Below are 8,323 nucleotides of genomic sequence, written 5' to 3'. Positions count from 1 at the left end.
AGGCTCCAGGCTCTGAGCTGTCCGCACAGAGCCCGATGCAGGGCTCGAACTCACGGACTGTGAGATCATGACCTGAGCCAAAGTCGGACGCCCAACTGACTGAGCCACCCAGGCGCCCCAAGAAAGAATTCTTGAAGATGTCTTTTGTGTAAAAAGGTGATTTTTAAAGGAAATTTTTCCTCTTCAATGTTTATTTTTGAGAGAGACAGAGTGCAAGGAAGGCAGGCAGAAAGAGACAGAGACACAGAATCCGAAGCAGGCTCCAGGTTCTGAGTTATCAACACAGAGCCCGATTCGGGGATCAAACCCACAAACCATGAGATCATGACATGAACCGAAGTTGGACACTCAACTGACTGAGCCACCCAGGCACCCCTCTCCGAGGTTACTTTTATTCATTCCTTTAGGATTTTTGGTCCTGAATATCTCTCCAGGGACAACTATCGAAATTTTTGGTGATTTCAATACCTTCATTTTAAGTTCCTTGACCTCTTCTCCTCCAATGATATTGTTCTTCATCATATCTGAGCCACTCATTTCAAAGGCCATACTTCTGACCTTGTCATCACCAATAAATACAACTTGTCCATAATTTCATTTTATTACAAACTTTTTTGGCCACATACTTTAAGATATGTAATTTTATTAATTTAGTAGTCTCCACATCCAACATGGGGCTCAAACTCCTGACCCTGCAATCAAGAGTCACATGCTCTAATATCTGAGCCAGCCAGATGCTCCAAAGATGTGTGACTTTAATATACATTAAATAATTTGGAGATAATTATTACTTACATCTGTCTTAAAGATTTTGTTCTTTAAAAAAAAATTTGTTTAATGTTTATGTATTCTTGAGAGAGAGAGAGAGGGAGAGCATGCGACAGAGCATGAACGCAGAATCCAAAGCAGGCTTCAGGCTCTGAGCTGTCAGCACGGAGCCTGACATGGGGCTCAAACTCACAAATGGTGAGATCACGACCCGAGCCGAAGTTGGACACCCAAACGACTAAGCCAGCCAGGCACTCCTCTTTTCTTTTCTTTTTAAAAATTTTTCTTTATTTTTGAGAGACAGACAGAACACAAGAAGGGGAGGTGCAGAGAGAGAGAGGGAGACATAATACGAATCAGGTTCCAGGCTCTGAGCTGTCAGCGGGGCTCGAACCCACAAACCATGAAATCATGACCTAAGCCGAAGTCGGACACTTAACTGACTGAGCCACCCAGGGGCCCCAAAAAGGTTATTTTATTGAAGCACTGGGACAGGACCTATGGGCAGAAAAAGTTGCACTGGGGTTTTGAGGGGCAACTGGTTATATACCATGGACTTGGGGGAGGTAAAGTCCAAAGGGAAGTTTCCAAGGAGACTTTCATATGCTAAAGACACAGACTACTGGAGGCCTAGCTATTTATCAAGCTAAGGTTGTTTTTCCCTCTAGCAAAGCATTAACATTAAGACAGTAGGGAGTTCCTAGAGAAATATTTTACTCTGCCTGCCTCAAGTATCTGTCAATGGACTGCAGGTTATAAGAAAATTTAATTTTACCTGCCATTTCCTTCTTGCTTTTGTTCCCCATATCACTTTGGAGGGGTGATGTTGGGGCCCCAGGAAACTGAGTCTACAGGTTTCCGGAGATTAGGTTATTGATAAAATATTTGTAAACTGATGGAGACTCATGTCCTGTATGACTGTGATCTCTATCGGTTAACCATTTGTCTTCTTTTCTTTGCTTTGTTTTTGAGCAGCTAGAAGTGCCTGAGGAATATCACATACATCCCACTTTGGGTCGGGGGTGGTGAGGGTAGGGGGCAGAAGTATGTGCTAGCTTGTACTTTGTCCTCAGCCTTCGTTATGCTACCTTGTCAACATGACATCTGTAATTTTCATTAAAGTTGTTCAGCAAATAAACAAATATGGCCAAATATTAATTGTTGATTCTGGAAAGGAATATAGGTATTCATTGTACTAATATTTCTACCTTATGTGTGAAAATTTTCATATTAAGGATAAATATATAACAATTCTTACACATGAAAAAATCAAGAAAGTAATCTCACACATTTTCCTATGCCTACTTTTTTAAAAAAAAATTTTTTTTAACGTTTATTTATTCTTGAGACAGAGAGAGACAGAGCATGAACGGGGGAGGGTCAGAGAGAGAGGGAGGCACAGAATCTGAAACAGGCTCCAGGCTCTGAGCAGTCAGCACAGAGCCCGACGCAGGGCTCGAACTCACATACCGCGAGATCGTGACCTGAGCCGAAGTCGGACACCTAACTGACCAAGCCACCCAGGCGCCCCTCCTATGCCTACTTTAACTCCCTCACAGAAGTGAGAATCCGTTTCTCAAAAAGAACCTTTTAAATCTACCTACTTCAATCACCATTTCTCCCCTTCACCCTCTGTCTTTTGGAAACAAAGTTGATGGCCCTCCTGTTTTGTTTTGTTTATTTATTTTGAGAAAGAGAAAGGGAGCATAAGGAGGGGAGAGGCAGAGAGAGAGGGAAAGAGAGAGAATCCCACGCTGACAGCGTGGAGCGTAATGCAGGGTTGGAACCCATGAACCATGAGATCATGACCTGAGCCAAAACTAAGAGTTGGTCAGACATTTAACCGACTGAGCCACCCTGGCACCCCTATTGTTTTAATTTTAAAAAATGGGGGGGTGGCACTTGGGTGTCTCATCGATTAAGTGTCCAACTGTGGCTCAGGTCATGATGTCACAGCTCGTGAGTTCAAGCCCCATATCAGGCTATCTACTGTCAGCATGGAGCCATGCTTTGGATCCTCTGTCTGCACCCCCCGCCCCCAGCCCCTCCCGTGCTCGCTTGCTCCCTCTAAAACAAAATAAAATAAATAAAAATTATTTTTCAAAAAATTTTTAATGTTTATGAGAGAGGGAGACAAAGAATCAGAAGCAGTCAAAAAAAGCACTGTCAGCAGGAGCTCAACCTTTAACCATGAGATCATTACCTGAGTTGAAGTCCAATGCTCAACTGATTGAGCCACCCAAGCACCCTGATGTTTCTCCTTTGTATTTGAAGATCACCTTTAGGCTTTTCTTTCAGCCTCCTTTCCTCTGTTTCATCAGAAGCAACTCTCAATTTCTCCTTCTCCCTGTAGTAAGTGTGGGTAGGGAGGGGAGGAAGAGAGGGATTTTGTGCCTTGATTTTGTCAAGTTGGCACTGTCTACTCAATGCTTAAACTTTTTTCAAAGTTTATCTATTTATGTTGAGAGAGGGAGAGCAAGCAAGAGCAGGTGAGGGGCAGAGAGAAAGGGAGAGAAAATCCCAAGCAGGCTCCACACTCAGCACAGAGCCAGAGGACAGGCTTGATCTTATTGATGAGGCAGCATAAGGCAGCCTGAGGGCAAAGTATGAGCTAACAACCTCCCCACTCCGCCCCAGGTGGGATAAGTGTGATATTGCTTGGAGACTTCTGGCTACCCAAAAACAGGAAAGGACAAAAAAAAAAAAAAAAAAAAAGTTAAACTGGTAAGAGTCTCCACCAGTTTACAAGAAAAAAGCAATCCCATCAATGGTCTAAAGTCCAGGAACTTCCAACTGTCTTAATGTTAAGGCTTTGCTAGAGGGAAAAATAACCTTAGCTTGACAATAGCTAGGCTTCCAGTAATCTGTGAGCCTTTAGCATATGAAAATCCCTTTAGGAACTCCTTGAAGTTATCTCCCCTTACTCCATAAAATGGTCACCCCCCCCCCCCCCCACACACACACACACACACACACGTACACTTATAGTGCAGCTCTTTCTGCTCATGGGTCCTGTCCCTGTACTTTAATAAAATCACCTTTTTGCACCAAAGGCATCTTCAAGAATTCTTTCTTGGCCATCAGCTCTGAACCCCACAAACCCCTCCATCACCACAAAACCTCATCACCATGACCCTGGTATCATGCCCTGAGCTGAAGTCAAGAGTCTGCTGATCAACCAACTGAGCCACCCAGGCACGCCTATGCTAGTTGTTGATCTAGAGTTGGATAATAAAAACCCAACTCAGACACATATATTACTTTACTGTTTCAAGCTCTTTTGTAGATATCACAAAAACAGTCATCTCTTTAACAGAAGACATCTCCCAAGGATGTGACTGGCCATTCTATCTAAATGTTTCTGGCCCATCATATTGCAGTTAAGTAGCCTTTGTTGCATAACAAAGCACCAGAAAGTAGCTTTAAACAACAATTTATTCTTACTATTTTGTGTGTTGGCTGGCCACAGCTGTGTGGTTTTTGTGCTTCATGTGATATCATCTGGGTTCACTCATGGGACAGTCATCTAGAGGCTCCACTAAGTCTGAGTGTCCCAAGGTAGCCTCACACATTGGTCGGTAGATGCCTGCTGTACAGTAGAATAGCTGCACTTCTCTACAAGGCTCCAAGAAAGTGAAAAGTAAAAGCTACCAAGTCTCTTGATCCTGATTCTCAAACTATCACAGCTTTATTTTCACCACATTCTCATGGTTAAAGCAAATAGCAAGGCCAGTCCAGATTCAAGGGGTGGTGAAATAAATGCCACCTCTTGAAAGACCAGCATGCATATACAGGAATGAAAGCAACTACATTGGTCGTCATCTTTGCAGACAATCTATCACATACTAAAAACAGCTGAGGAGGGGCAGAAAGAGTAGGGGAGAGAGAATCTCAAGCAGGCTCTGTGCTGTAAGTGTGGAGCCCTACGCAGCGCTCTGATCTCAAGAAACTTGAGATCATAACCTGAGCCAAAATCAAGAGTTGGGCGCTTAACTGACTGAACTACCCAGGAACCCCCTGCCATGTCATTTTTTAAAGTTTATTTATTTATTTTGAGAAAGAGAGAGAGAGAGAGAGAGAGAGAGAGAGAGAGAGAGAGAGAGAGAATCCCAAGCAGATTCTGCTCTGTCAGCACAGAAGCTAACACAGGGCTCTTTTTCACGAACCTGAGATCATGACCTGAGTCGAGATCAAGAGTCTGACACTCATCCATGTTTCAGGCATGATTTCAGGTGCCCCAAACATGAAAATTTTGATCCACAGGTTTTTGATTTCTGAATTGAGCACAATGATTCCTGACCTCTGTCCTGAGAGCTGCCTGTGCAGTCCCACCAATTAATTGATCCAGTTCTTAGAAATCAACATGTCAGATCTTTTCCGCCTTTCCATTTTGGTATAATTTTGGTTTAAAGAGGAAGCCACTGCCTAGATCCAGTTGGCAGCCTTAAGTGTGAAAGTGGAAGCTCCCAGGGGACACAAATTAAGGATGAAAGTTGCTAACTGCGCTTGGCCAACGGTATGATGGATAGTTGTGTCAGGGAACAAAGAAACTTCATCTTTTGTTATTTTAAATAAAGACAGGGACAATGGTTAACAATTCACAATAGTTTGTGTCTCCAGCAATAACAGTCACTTGGGACCTAATAATAAAAACTCTTGACTTCCCCACTGAGCATTTCTGGTTATTTTTATATTGTTCAAGTAGTTCAGGAAAGCCTCCACCAAAATTGCAAGGAGAGACCACAATGCTGGGAAATGATCCATTAAAATGGGGATTTACTTTAATTGGGTACAACTCCTGTTTCTCTACCCAGGAGATACCCTAGCCAGACCCGGCAATCATTTTTACCCTTCATTAAAAAAAAAAAAAAAAAAAAAAAAAAAAAAATCTTTCTTTGATCCCACTCTCATCCCAAAGAGTGAGAAGAATATCGAATACTGAATACCTAGGCACACCCATGCTGTCACAGGTATCTGCAGGATAGGGGACCTTTAGAAAGCCATAAAAGTAGGACCTAGAAATGAAGTAGCTGGGATTCATGCAAGCCTCTGCCCCTAATTATCTCCAAAGCTCTTCTTTCTGCTATGCCTTCTCTTCTCTCTTGAAAACAAAAATATAATCAAATGTTGAAGTTATAAAGTAATTCTTCCAACCTCCACCTCTGGGAGGGGCCATGAATACCACCCAGGAATTACAATATAGTCTGTATTAAAGCTACCACAGAAATGCAGGAAATTATTGATAGGATGTAATTTACAATGAATTTACATTCAACAGCTTAAAACAATACTTCCTGTCCTTTGCCGCTCCCATACACACCCATATTCTCTTACCTAGGCAAACAGAGATTAATTTTACCTTTAGGAAACTATGAGGAGGGGCACCTGGGTGGCTCAGTAAGTTGAGCATCAGACTCTTGATTTCCTCTCAGATCATGATCTCGTGGTTTGTGAGATTGAGCTCTGCATGGGGCTCTGTGCTGACGGCCCGGAGCCTGCTTGAGATTCTCTCTCCCTCCCTCTCTCTGCTCCTCACCCACTCACACACACTCTCTCTCAAAATAAGTAAAAACTTAAAAGATTCTACAGGGAGATAAGATGGCTAGAGTAGGAAAAACACAGGAGCTTTGGATCTTCACATTTCTTGGAGGCTTCTGGGCTACTACAGAGAACCTTGGATAGGGCCCAGAGAAGAGGGACTAGGGACCTGAGTCCTTAGGATTTTCTCTAGAATTTAAGAAATGAGGTAAAGGTAGTTGAAGTTTTCTATATAGTCAACCCAGTTCATTGGGGTAGGAAAGGAAATCAGGATTTATTCTTTCAAAAAATATTGTGCATTTATTTGACTTGTAGGTCCCTGCTGTTACATCTTTTCAGGAACCTTTGGATTATATACAACAGGCATGGGTGAGAGCACCCTCAAAACCTCAATAGTGTGCTGCTGGGATAGAGATATAAAGACAAGTTTGTATCCCTGCTTCAAAGAATTCAAGGGTTTGTTGTTGTTGTTGTTGTTGTTGTTAGAGAAAGGCAGGTACATAAGACAAGTACATTAATAACAATAACTGGTAGTGTAAATTTTTAATTTGTAAATATACATATACATATATAGTTGATCCTTGTTATGCATAGATTCCATATCTGTGAATTTGTGATCATCCACAGACATGCAACGAGCAGCAAAAAACCTGAGTTGCCTGATGTGCACATCCCGGTTGCTGAACATTTATCTTCTTGTTTCAACTCTCATGCTATAAACATGTTTTTGTGGTGTAGTGCCACACTTTTTGCATTTTTAAAATATCACTGTATTTTTTAAATGTTTATTTATTAAGAGAGAGAAAGAGTCAACAGGGGAGGGGCCAGAGAGGGAGGGAGAGAGAAAATCCCAAGCCGACTTCGTGCTGTCAGCCTAGAGCCCAAAGTGGGGCTCAATCTCACGAACCTGACGCTTAACCAGCTGAGTCACCCATGCGTCCCTGATGTCTTGTTTTTTAAGATGGAAAGACCTAGGGGCACCTAGGTGGCTCAGTTTATTCAGTGTCCGACTTCAGCTCAGGTCATGATCTCACAGTTCATGAGTTCAGGCCCTGCGTGGGGCTCTGTGCTGACAGCTCAGAGCTTAGAGCCTGCTTCAGATTCTGTGTCTCCCTCTCTCTCTGCCCCTTCCCTACTCACGGTCTCTCTCGCTCTTAAAAAGAAATATCAAAAAATAAAAAATAAAAAAACCCAGCATAATTGCTAACCCACAGTCCCATGAAAAACATGTTTCCTAACTATATCATAGTATTTATGTACAGTTATTTTTGTCTTTAACCTTGCAGTATCCAGACAAGATGCTGCTTTCCAAAGTTACTTAGGGTAGTTCTTTTCATCTTCACTATTTCAGTGTTCTTAATATAGTTAGGTTCACGTGTTACTGTATGCATCCCATTTTGAGTTCCCTCCGCTTTCTTATTGGTTTGAATCTTTTGTGAATGTAAAGCATGTGGAGCACTACTATGGTTCTATATAAAAAGTTATTCTCGAAGAAGTATTAACCCTACTGTCATCCTCACCAGCTATTCTCATTCTCTTTTTACCCCTTTTCCAACCATCCTTGCAATCAATTTGATAAGTTTCTGAGAATTGCACTTTTCCCCCACCTTCTTAAAAATGGTATAATATGTGAACCTGTCTGAAGTAGAGACTGTTAGCCACCTATCTCAACATTTCTTCATCTTCCTAAGTCACACTATCTCTGATTTTAGCCTGGCACTAATCACCTGGGTTAAACACTCCCATTCTCCAAGTCTCCTTTGCAGATGGATATGGTCACACGAGTTGTCAATGAGGTGAAAGTAGAAATGTTGTAACACTTTTGGCAGACTGATTTAAGAGTGCTGGCAAAAAAAAAAAAAAAAGAAAAAGAAAAAGAAAGAAAGAAAAAAAAGCTAGGAAAATGTCTTGTTTTTTTCTCTTCTCCTTCAATCCTCCATCCTGCTGACCGGAACAGGAATGTGATGGCTGCAACTCCAACAGCTATCCTAGTGCATAAAGAAAAGGAAGGGTCCTA

This window comes from Panthera tigris, chromosome B4 (assembly GCF_018350195.1).
Source record: "Panthera tigris isolate Pti1 chromosome B4, P.tigris_Pti1_mat1.1, whole genome shotgun sequence".
In the NCBI taxonomy this organism is placed as follows: Eukaryota; Metazoa; Chordata; class Mammalia; order Carnivora; family Felidae; genus Panthera; species Panthera tigris.
This window is presented reverse-complemented; position numbering follows the sequence as displayed.